Genomic DNA, 12,916 nt, shown 5'->3' on the forward strand with positions numbered 1-12,916 from the left:
TAAAAGCATCATCATTTCAAACAATTACAGACAGCGTATCGATCGGTTAACCTCTTTTTGTGCTTGTAGAATCGTCAAATTATAAATATATAACACAGGCTTCTTTTCCCCATTTAGAAAAAAAAAATTTGTACATTTTGTCTTAACTTTTACTTCATATTTCATAATCTCCACATTTTATGATCTATCCATTGGTAGAACAAACCCCCATATCAAATAATATTGGTTATCTTCCTGTTCTCTTCTTTCAAATGTCAATTTACTCATTTCAGTACAGTCCATCATTTGGGCTCTCTGCTTAAAATTTATTTTGCTAAGAGTCATTTTTTTTCTCTCTCTCTCTCTTTTTCTCTTTCCTCCTCTACTGCAGCCGCCATCTTCCATCCGACCGGAGCTGAAGAGACAGTCCCTATTGAGTTAAATCCTCCCGTTCCCATGGAGAAACTTCATGTTATGTTCGATCCACCAAAACCGGTATATGGGATTGTCTACTGCAGCTGGTCTAAGGGCCACTCTCCAGAAACAATGGAGGAAATTGGAATAAGATTCCTGCCCCCAATAAATGGGTCTAACCAAGGACCGAAATATACGGGACGGGAGGACATTTACCCGAATTGTTCCCTTTCCATCAGCAATTTAACATTCCAAGATTCGGTAAACTACCTGTTGATAGAAGGAGGACCTGGACATTTTATTGTAGGTTATGCAAACATAAAAGTTGTAGGTAGGCTCAATATCATTTTTATTGCTGTTTTCTGAGATCTTGTGCAAATAACATGCTAAGAAGGCTGGGCCCACTTTGTGCAGGCAAAGAGCTTCTGTTCTGGCATAATAATACAGGTAGTCCTTGATTCTATAAAGCAGTGTTTCTCAACCTTGGAAGCTTGAAGATGGGTGGACTTCCCATCGCTGGCTGGGGGATTCTGGGAGTTGAAGTCCACCCATCTTCAAGCTTCCAAGGTTGAGAAACACCGCTATAAAGCCTTAGTAAGGCCACGCCTAGAGTACTGCATCCAGTTTTGGTCACCATGCTATAAAAAAGATGTTGAGAAGATTCTAGAAAGAGTGCAGAGAAGAGCAACCAGGATGATTAGGGGACTGGAGGCTAAAACATACGATGAACGGTTGCAGGAACTGGGCATGGCTGGTTTAGTGAAGAGAAGGACTAGGGGAGACATGATAGCAGTTGTTCTAATATTTGAGGGGCTGCCCCAGAGAAGAGGGGGTCAAGCTATTTTCCAAAGCACCATAAGGCCAGACAAGGAATAATGGAGGAAAACTGACCAAGGAGAGATTCAACCTGGAAATGAGGAGGAACTTTCTGACAGGGAGAACAATCAACCCATGGAACAGAAGTTGACTTCGGAAGTTGTGGGAGCTTCATCCCTGGAGGCTTTCAAGAAGAGACTAGACTGCCATCTGTCAGAAATGGCGTAGGGTCTCCTGCTTGGGCGGGGGGTTGGACTAGATGACCTACAAGGTCCCTTCCAACTCTGTTAATCTGTTAAATCTAATTCACAGCCATTCATTTAGTGACCGTTGGAAGTTACAACGGCAGTGAAAAAAAATGACCTATGACCCTTTTTCACACTTATGACCGTTGCAGCATCTGGATTATCTGGTTTACTCCAGTTTTACTCCAGTTCAATTCTATATTGCAAGAGAAAACCCTGGAGGAATTGAAGAGCCTCCACAATTGATCCCCGCTTGCATTAAATGTGATTTGTGCTGCGCAGCTTTTCACTTTTGATGATTTGGTTTTGGACAGTAAATTAATAAATAATAAACCTTTCCCCCCCTCTCTCTCTCTTAGGTTAAATAATTACAATTTTGTAACACCGATAGAAGAGAATAGCTCCGGGTTGAACTGTGAGTTCCTTGGTGGTCTCTGAGCTTGGTTGTTTTCTTGTAGATGTTTCATTACCCAACAAGGAGCCTTGGTAGTACAGTGGTCTAAAGCACCCTGTTATTAAGACCAGCTGCCTGCAATTACTGCAGGTTCGAATCTCGCCAGGCTTAAGGTTGGCTCAGCCTTCCATCCTTTCTAAGGTAGGTAAATTGAGGACCCAGTTTGTGGGGCAATAAGCTGACTTTGTATAAATATACAAAAGGATGAAGGCTATTGCTTAGCGCATTGTAAGCCGCCCTGAGTCTCCGGAGAAGGGCGGCATATAAATCAATTAAAAAAAAAAAAAAGAACTAGGTAATTTCTTCAGTACTAGACAGGAGTGGGATTTGCTCTCTGTTTATAACCCCATCCCATTCTAGCACTGATCACATTATGCAATTGGGTACCAAAACATCTGCAAGAAAACTACCTCAGCTCAGAGAACATCCAGGACTCCACAATTCTGAATTAGCTTCTGGGATTTCTAGAAGACATAATTGAAGCATGGCCATGGGGCTTCCAGTTGTGCGCAAGGATTTCCCGCTAGAAAGGCGAAGGTGCTGGCCTAGAAACCAGGAGGCAGTGAGTTCTAGTCCTGCTTTAGGCATGAAAGCCATCTGAGTGATTTTGGGCCAATCACCAGGAGGAAGTGAGTTCTAGTCCTGATTTAGGCATGAAAGCTGTCTGGGTAACTTTGGGCCAATCACCAGGAGGCAGTGAGTTCTAGTCTTGCCTTAGGCATGAAGGCCATCCGGGTGACTTTGGGCCAATCACCAGGAGGCAGTGAGTTCTAGTGCTGCCTTAGGTATGAAAGCCATCTGGGTGACTTTGGGCCAATCACCAGGAGGCAGTGAGTTCTAGTCCTGATTTAGGCATGAAAGCTGTCTGGGTGACTTTGGGCCAATCACTCTCTTTCAGCCCAACTGAGCTCACAGGGTGGTTGTTGTGGGGAATACAGGAGAAGGAAAGTACGTTGGATATGTTCGCCACTTTGAGTTGTTTGTAAAAATAATAAAGGTGGGATACAAATAAATAAATGTGTGCACATAAGTTTTTAAAAAATTGCTCGTAATAACGCTCTCTCTTTCCTCTCTGCAGATTTTCTGCCCAAGCCAAATGTGACTGCGGACCCAAGCAATTTCATTGAGGAATTGTTTCCAGTTCATCTCCACTGCAGTGCACCAAAAGACCTAAATATTACATGGTTAAAAGATGGAAAACATTACACCAACGTGTCCCACCTCATGAACAATAATGAGACTCTTTTCATTCCATATGTATCCAAGAGTGATGCTGGGGGATATCAGTGCCAAATTACCAACCACACCAGCACGAGAATCAGTGACATTCTCAACCTCATAGTTGTCTGTAAGTATTTGGCTTTCAAGATATCTAGCTTGGTCTTAGCTCGCAGGTTCACCAGCTCTGAGATGTTCTCCTAACCTCATCCCTCAGGACCAGGGATGGGGCAGGGACGGGAGGGCTATGGAAACTATACGACCTGTGGACTTCACCTCCCAGAATTCTTGAGCCAGCATGGAATTCTGGGAGTTGAAGTCCACAGTTGATATGGAATTCTGGAACGTGAAGTCCATAGACAGCATGGAATTCTGGGAGTTGATGTCCATGGCCAATATGGAATTCTGGGAGTAGATGTCCATGGCCAATATGGAATTCTGGGAGTAGAAATCCATAGACAGCATGGAATTCTGGGAGTTGAAATCCATGGCCAATATGGAATTCTGGGAGTAGATGTCCATGGCCAATATGGAATTCTGGGAGTAGATGTCCATGGCCAATATGGAATTCTGGGAGTTGAAGTCCACAGCCAACATGGCATTCTGGGAACTGAAGTCCACGGATCATAAAGTGGCCATAGTTGCTCTCCCCTGCCTCAGGTCCTTGAAATGGGGCTGCTCTGCTTGGAGGCCAAGTATGGCCGCTTGCCACAGGCAGGAAAGTTTGGTGTTATATCAGAAAACGAAAGTATTTTTTTTTAATAAGAGTCACACCATTCTGTGCAGGGAGGGGGTGGGGGAGGAAAAGAGAAAATTTAAATTCTCTTTAAACGGGTGGGCAAAGATTTTCATCAAAGGTTTTATGTCCTTTAAGAAGGATTTGTTTCCTTATTGCGTGTGATTAATTTGGCCCTGCCTTGTCTCCAAAAGAGATCTGAAAGTCATAAAGTAGGGAATTTATGATGTTGGTAAAAGCAGAGAAGAGCAGGCAACACCCAGCCACTTGGAAAACACCCAGCTGGTCGATCTACCAGAACTCCATGACCAAATGGGGCCCATCCCTTTCCTATAAAGAGAGGCAGTACTGCCCAGTAGCCATTCCCTAACCTGAACAGGACTGGCCCAATGAGGACTTAGATACAATTTCCAAAAGAGTCTATTCTCGGCATTTGTGTTAAAACTAAATTTGGTGTATTGAGTTAAAATTCAGTTCGGTGTATCATTAAGGCATCAGACTACATACTGGGAGATTGGGAGTTCTAGTCCCACTTTGGGCATGAAAGACATCTGAGTGACTTTGGGCCAATCACCAGGAGACACTGAGTTCTAATTCTACCTTAGCCATGAAAACCAGCTGGATGATTTTGGGCTAATCACCAGGAGATGTTGAGTTCTAGTGTCACCTTAAGAATGAAAGCCAACCGGATGACTTTGGGCCGATTACCAGGTGCTGTTCTGTATTTCTGGAGGCAACAATCTCTCGTTTTCTTTAACTTCATTTGTTTCTATGGGCACTACAGACTGTCATACATGCCCAAACATCCATGCATGGATCCCAAAGTGTTAGTGGGTAGAAATAACTGGCTGATCTAGGGGTGAGAACTAAGAATCTGAAGGGTCATCCACAGCATAGCATGCCTAGATTTTATGGGACACACCTCACTCCCACTGAATTGCTGTTTTTGTTATTTTTTAATTACTTCAAATTATCATCCATGTGTTCTATCTAATCCAGTATTTTCCCATCTATGGCAACTGGATGAGTGGACTTCAACTCCCAGAATTCCCCAGCCTGCAAGACTGGCTGGGGAATTCTGGGAATTGTAGTCCACCTATCTTCAAGTTGCCAAACACTGCTCTGATCTGTGAAAGGGGTCTTTCAGACTGAAATAGCAGAGGGAAGGTATGCAATTCATATCTATATGTATGTTAGAGATTCTGCTTATATATAGCACCACAGAACAAAGAACACAGTAACCATGTGTTTTACTGCTCAACTGCTCAACTGTAACAGGAAACAGGAAACTGCTTAGTACAAAAGAACATAAACAGCATTTCTTCGCCTACCTGATTTCCAGCTCTGTTACATTTCTCCGTCGTGTTTCTCGCCATAGTGTGCAGGGAAATGAAAGTTTATGGGACTAAAAAAAAAAGGTTCACTCAATCAATTCCAACTTCGTGAGATCTTTTTCTTTCGCAAGAAGTTGGAATTGATTGAACTTTTTTTCTTCGTCCCACAAACTTTTGTTTCCCTGCCCACAATGGTGAGAAACGTGACTGAGAAATGCAATGGAGCTGGGCTGAGGTGATGGCGTGCGTGCCCAAGAGAGAGCTCTGAGTTCCACCTCTGGCACGCATGCCATAGGTTCACCACCACAGATATAGAGTATATACCATAGATCAGTGGTGGGATTCAGCCGGTTCTGTCCAGTTCGGGCGAACCAGTAGGTGCTACTGCGGTAGGCCACACCCACCTGCCTGGATGTAATGCCATTCTATTTCACCATGTTTTGGAGGCCGTGAGCATGTGCTGAAAGAACACACGAGAGCAATGAGGTGGCACGCTCGCATTTGCAAACCGGTAGGGAAGGTAAGTGAATCCCACCTCTGCCATAGATCCAAATTTGTAAACACTGCCATCTACTTGCGAAATACTACTGTAGTTGTTGCATTAAAAAAAAAAATACATCCCAACAATGAATTCCAACAATATATTTTCCCAAGATGGTCCAGGTAAACCTGAAATCCAGCCAACCCAACGATATTATAACGAACACGCCAATGTCGTGCTCACTTGCAACGCCGATTCAGTTCCCCAGCCACGATACGTTTGGTTTCATAACGGAAAGCAAGTAGACACGGGGGAGAAATTATTCCTGGAAGATTTCACGGAAGACAAAACGGGGAGCTATATCTGCCAAGCTGAGAATGAATTCTTTCAAAGGAAAAAAAACAGCAGCAGCCTGGAGATTTACTTGGAAAAAAGTGAGTAACCAAGGTGGAGTTAAAAGTAGTTATCCGTAGCCACTATATGCAGTCCTCGACCTACGACCACAATTGGGACCAGACTTTCCGTTGTTAAGCAAGGCGATTGTTAAGTGAGCTGGACAGGATTTTATGACCTTTTTTTTTTTTGCTACGTGGATCCACTTTTGTTAAGTGGATCGCTGTGGTTGTTAAATGAAACATTCAGTTGTTAAGTGAATCACACCTTCCCCCATTGACTTTGCTGGGGGATGTGCAACTGTAAGAAATACCTGCCAGTTGCCAAGCACCCAAATTTTTATCACATGACCATGGAGGAGAGGCCACAATCGTTGTAAGGCTTGTGTCTGTGTTTTCCCTGAAAGTAGACAATCTTTAGACTCACAGTTAGTCTTCGACTTATGAACACAGCTGATCCCAAAGCCTCCATTGCTTTGGGCAAGGCAGTCGTTAAACCAGTTTTGCTCCATTTTATGACTTTTTTTTTTGCCAAGCTTGTTAAGTGAATTACTACAGTTTTTCAGTGACTCATGCAGTTGTTAAGCATATCTGGCTTTCTCCATTGACTTTGCTTGTCAAATATCAGCTGGGAAGGTTATGAATAGCAATGGCAATAGCACTTACAGTAATGGCCAAAATTGTGGAAACCTTTTGGGGAAAGTGTATTTTCTAAAACTAGCTAATAACACCACTTTTTTTTTTTTTAGTAGTACCATAAAATTATATATCAATGGAAAGATAATTGAATCAAGAATGTAATGCAATAACTCTTATGAAGGATTTGCTATTAGAATAGCAGCTACAGTATAAAGAAGAAAAGTGAATCACGTAGAAAAAAACAAGATATACAAAAATGATCACCATAGCAAAAACGAGATATACAAAAATGATCATCATATCAGTTAATACTTAGTTGGGTAACCATTAGCATAAATTAGGGCTTTACAACGTCTTCCCGTGGATTGAACCAAGTCTTTTAGTTCTGTAGCTGTTATAATGTGAAACCAAGATTGAATGATGGCTTCTATTAACTGGGTTTTATTGCTGGGTCGCTTCTGACTAACTAGTTTCTTTAGTCGGCTCCATAGATTTTCAATTGGGTGAAGGTCTGGGCTCTTCTCCAGCAGTGGAATAGGATTATCTTGAAACTCCAAAAAAAAAAAAAAAAAAAGTGGTGTTATTAGCCATCAAACCTCAAAAATAAACTTTTCCCAAAAGGTTTCCACAATTTTAGCCACTACTGTAGACATATACCGTTTCACAGTGCTTTACAGTCCTCTTTCAGCAGTTTACAGAGTCAGCCTATGGCCCCCAACAATCTGGGTCCTCATTTTACCGACCTCGGAAGGAGGGAAGGCTGAGTCAACCTTGACTCAGTATGTTGTGGCCTGTCAGCCGGCAGCCCCTCCAGCAGCCGAATCAGAGGAGGAGGAGGTGTGAGAATCAGGGTCAGCATCAAAGCAACCTGAGAGCTCCGAGGGGGAAGAGGGAATGGAGCTGTCGGAGAGAGAGAGAGAGGCAGAGCCTGGGCCATCCATCAGCCCTCAGATGGAGACTCAATAGCCCCCAAGTCTGGAGATGGCTGATAAGGAAGAGGAGGAACAGCTGGGTCCAGTGCCTGACGCACGGATGCGCAGAAGGCAGAGGAGAGGAGAGCAGTGGAAATCTATGAGCTGGTCCTTGGGAGGGAAGAGCCACTGTTGCTAGTGGAGCTCCACCCTAGCTCTGGGGATAAAAGGCAGGGAGTGGAGATGAATAGATGTGGCAGACAACTATTCATCTCCCTGCCAGACAGCTCTGTTAGCCTGCGGTGAGAGAGAAACTTTTTGCCGGGGCTGCTGGCGCTCCTAATAAAGGAATCATTGATTTAACTACAGAGGGTTGGTCGTGTTTGGGGAGCTGGGTCAGAACACGGTGAGATTCGAACTGCTGAACTGCTGGCAGTCAGCAGTCAGCAGAATTAGCCTGCAATACTGCATTCTAACCACTGCGCCACCACGGCTCTTGTGGTTCATGACCCCTAGAAAGCACAACTGTCATAAATCCATTCCAGTTGCCAAGCAGAGGGACGTTCATCGTAAGACTGGAGGGAAGCCGCAATGGCCATACATGTGAGGGCCAGTCATAAGTCCACGTTTTCAGTGCCCTTGTAACTTCGAATGGTCACTAAACGAGGACTACCTGTAGCGGTGTCCACCTAAGCTTCCCCGTCACTGATTTTCCCGCGTTATGATCCTTCGTCCTATCCACTCCTGCCATTTGCTTTTCATGCGCCACTCCAGGCCTTCCTCTCCTGGCGAGACCTTCAACATTATCATTTGCCCTTTTTCCCTTCCTGCAGGTCGTGTAAGCAATGTCACCATCACTGGTCCACCTGAGGCCATCGAGGGCAGGCTAATCTCCTTGACCTGCACATCAAAAGGTGACAAAGTTTCATATTTCTGGACCAACGGGAGCCAGTTGGTCCATGCAGGCGGCCACATCTCTTTGAAAAACAACAACCAGACCCTTGAATTGAATCCAGGGTACCGAAGCGATGCTGCGAATTATACCTGCCATGGTTCCAACAGCATCTCTTCCAACGAGAGCAAACCCTATCGCTTAGACATTATCTGTAAGTCTGATCTTCCTGTTTTAAGAAATGGCACGCTGCCAGCGATCTGTAAATTCAACATTAGCAATAGCAATAGCACTTAGACTTATTATATACAGTTCCATAGCATTTTACAGCCCTCTCTAAGTGGTTTACCGAGTCAGCCTATTGCCCCCAACAATCTGGGTCCTCATTTTACCCACCTCGGAAGGACGGAAGGCTGAGTCAACCTTGAGCCTGGTGAGATTTGAATTGCCAAATTGCAGGCAGCCGGCAGGCAGCAGAAGTAGCCTGCAGTACTGCACTCTAACCACTGCGCCCATTATCTTTTTTACTGTCTGCTTTGCAGTTAAGAGTTGGGAGACCTTCTTGAGTACTTAACCTTCTTACTCAGTGGTTTGCCATTTTTTATAATCTCAATCCAATTGATTAGTGTACTGGTCAGTTTTCAGTGCAGGACCCAGAAACTGGGTTAATTCTGTGTTGTTTTTTTTACTTCAGTTGGACTTGGGTCATTCTGGTTCAGTGTTTATCAAACTTGCCAAGATGGCTGGGGAATTCTGGGACATGAAGTCCACATGTGTTAAACTTGACAAGATGGCTGGCTGGGGAATGCTGGGAGATGAAGTTAAACTTGCCAAGATGGCTGGCTGGGAAATGCTGGGAGATGAACTCCACATGTGTTAAACTTGACAAGATGGCTGGCTGGGAAATGCTGGGAGATGAAGTTAAACTTGCCAAGATGGCTGGCTGGGGAATGCTGGGAGTTGAAGTCCACATGTGTTAAACTTGACAAGATGGCTGGCTGTGGAATGCTGGGAGATGAAGTCCACATGTTTTAAACTTGCCAAGATGGTTGGTTAGGGAATGCTGGGAGATGAAGTCCATACATGTTAAATTTGCTAAGATGGTGACTAGGGATCTGGAAGCTGAAGTCTTAAACTTGCCAAGTGTAGAAACATTGGTCCAGTTACTGACCAAGGTAGTCCTTTGAATTGACACATGAAATAAAATTGTAAGCCGCCCTGAGTCTCCGGAGAAGGGCGGCATATAAATCAAATAAAATAAAATAAAATAAAATAAAAAGGGAAAGTTCTTGGTACTTCAGAAAGTTGCAAGGATGTTCTTTTGATAAATGTTCTTCTGCTTAAAAATAATCCTAAATATGCATGTTTCTTCCAGATGGACCTGACCCTCCGATTATCAACGAGACTATTGATGTCCCACAAGCACAAGTCAAATTGACTTGCAAAGCTGTTGTGTTTCCTTCTGCCGTTTATACTTGGTTTTACAATGGAATGAAATTGAACGATACGATTCTCTTTCTGAATATTAGTCCAGAGAATTCTGGAAATTATACTTGTAGTGTGAAAAATACGATCTCTTTCTCAAAGAGAAAAACCACTTTGAAAATCGACATGAAAAGTGAGTAGTCAGAACTGGGAACTCCTGATCATTTGCCAAATTCAGGGATCTCCAAATTTGGCAACATTTAAGACTTGTGGACTTCAACTCCCAGAATTCCCCAGCCAGCCAGGGAATTCTGGGAGTTGAGTCCACAGTTTTAAAATTGCCAAGTTTGGAGGACATACACGCACACACACAGCCAAATAGATTGAGGAGTCTGCGCCTTGGGACTGAAGGTGTTTCTTATAATTACTTATAACATTGTTGAGGTCTCTTTCTCTTTTTCTCTTTTTAGGAAAGTTTAAAAGCCTAAAATAAAAATGAAGGATGAAAAGACAATGATGTAAGTATCAATTCTACAGAAAATATTTAGGAATTATTCATTTGCTCTAGTTTCCCCAAGTTTTTATTTTCCTATCTGTCTATCATCTATCTATCTCTCCATCCATCTCTCTATCTATCCATCTCTCTATCCATCTATCTATCTATCGTCTATCTATCTATCGATCTATCTATCGATCTATCGATCTATCATCTATCTATTGTATCTATTTATCCATCTGTCCATCTGTCAATCAACTTTATATGGCCTCCCATTTCATAACAAGTGATTCTGGACAACGTACAGCAAAAAAAAATATAAAGCAATAAAAGTATCAAAAGCAATCAAATTAAAAAGCTTTGATTGCCAAAAAAGGATTGAAGCATCTTGCATTGAACCCAGAAACAAACTTAATACAGTAACCAGTTTCATAAAATCCATAAAAACATTCTTTGTAACGTCTTTCTTATGTAAGAAATGATAGGTTACTACAAAAGACAGCAGCAACATGATGCTCCATTATTTCTTACTCAGTTGTAACTACTCCTCTTTTCCCTAATAGCTAATCCTTACTACAACTCAGGATGCGTAAACCCACACCTGTAATTAAAATCAAACTTTCCAGCAGAGTTTTAAAACCAAGAGGTGGAATAAAAATTGCATCTAATAGATTATTTATTTTCCTTTCAGCTTCCATTCTCTGATATCTGGTGGAAAATATCAAGGCAGAAGAATGTAAGAACAGCAGCCTATTTGAGGCTCCATCTGCTTCAAAATCATTTTGATTTTTCTGAAATCTGTACCTCCCTCTTTAAAGCCGAATCCCTGGAGACCTTATCCATGCAAATATCATGCAAATACTTAAATACCCTAAGTCAAGAGTCAGCAACCTGTGGCTCTGGAGCCGCATGTGGCTCTTTCACTCCTCTGCTGCGGCTCCCTGTCACTCAAAATATGCGTCACAACAGCCAATGTGCGACATCCGCCGGCACGCGATTTATTGAGCTTTTCAACCCCCGATAGGCCAACCATGGATAAATCCAAGAAAAGAAAAGCTTCAGAAGAAAACAGAACGTTTAATTCAACTACATATGCTAGTTTTGTGGCCGCTCAAGACATAGTCAGGCACGGGAAGGGTTTTGTGGCTCCCGGTGTTTTCTTTTCTGTGGGAAATGGGTCCAAATGGCTCTTTGAGTGTTTAAGGTTGCCGATCCCTGCCCTAAGTAAAAGCAATTCTTGATCACTATGTATTAAGGTGGCAATTTTATTCTCAAGGCAGAGGATTCGGATCTCCTAATTACATTTTAAAAGTGCTTTGAATCATTTGTTTTTCATACATTACAGGAAAATGTCCTTGCTTTGTTTAAGTTCTTATGAAAAGGTATTCATTCCCAATACTTGCATATGATTTCTCATTCTCCCCTCTGGAAAGCAAATGTGTGCAGTTAATCAAAAATGCACAGAGAAGCACAGAAATCTGTATTCAATAAATCTTTCCCATTGAGCTGTTGGCATAGTGTTGAATTTGTTTATACTCTCATTGTTGTCATGCTGTTCTCGTGGATCTTTTGGGTATATCCTTAGCTAGGGTATATCCTATGAGCAATTATCCCACAGGTTCAAAAACATCTTATACATTTAGAATAACACAGTTGGAAGGGACCTTGGAGGTCTTATAGTCCAACCCCCTGCTCAGGCAGGAAACCTTATACAGTACTATTCCAGACAAATGGCCGTCCAATCTCTTCTTAAAAACTTCCAGTGTTGGAGAATTCACAACTTCTGGAGGCAAGTTGTTCCACTGGTTAATTGTTCTAACTGTTCAGGAAATTTCTTCTTAGTTCTAGGTTGCTTCTCTCCTTGATCATGAGTACCATTTTATAAAAACCTTAGTAAGACCACACTTAGATAGAATACTGCATCCAGTTTTGGTCACAAAAAAGATGTTGAGACTTTGGGAAAAATGCAAAGAGCAACTTGGACGATTAAAGGAATTGGATATGACTAGTCTGGAGAAAAGAAGGACTAAGGGTGGCATGATAGCAGTCTTCCAATATCTAAGGGGCTGCCCCAAAGAAGAGGGGGTCAAGCTATTCTTCAAAGCACCTGAAGGCCGGGCAAGAAGCAATGGATGGAAACTAATCAAGGAGAGAAGCAACCTAGAACTAAGGAGAAATTTCCTAACAGAACAAATAACATCTTATGGAACATCTTGCCCTTAGGCAGAATCAAAAAAAGATGCTTTCGTTGCTCAATTATTCGCACTCATGTTCTTTTTACAGATAAAAACCTCTCTAGTTCTAAATCTATTCAATTCTATTTCTTTTCCATTACCCTTTATGAAGATATAAGAAATATAAGGAAACATATGACAGAGGTTTCCCTACTTGAATTCTTCATAGGGAAGGAGAAGGAGGAGGAGGGGGGAGGAGGAGGAGGAGGAGGAGGAGAAGGAGAAGGAGAAGGAGAAGGAGAAGGAGAAG

This window comes from Pituophis catenifer, unplaced genomic scaffold, assembly GCF_029215685.1.
Source record: "Pituophis catenifer annectens isolate HBS135680 unplaced genomic scaffold, rPitCat1.0.hap2 SCAF_9, whole genome shotgun sequence".
NCBI lineage: Eukaryota > Metazoa > Chordata > Lepidosauria > Squamata > Colubridae > Pituophis > Pituophis catenifer.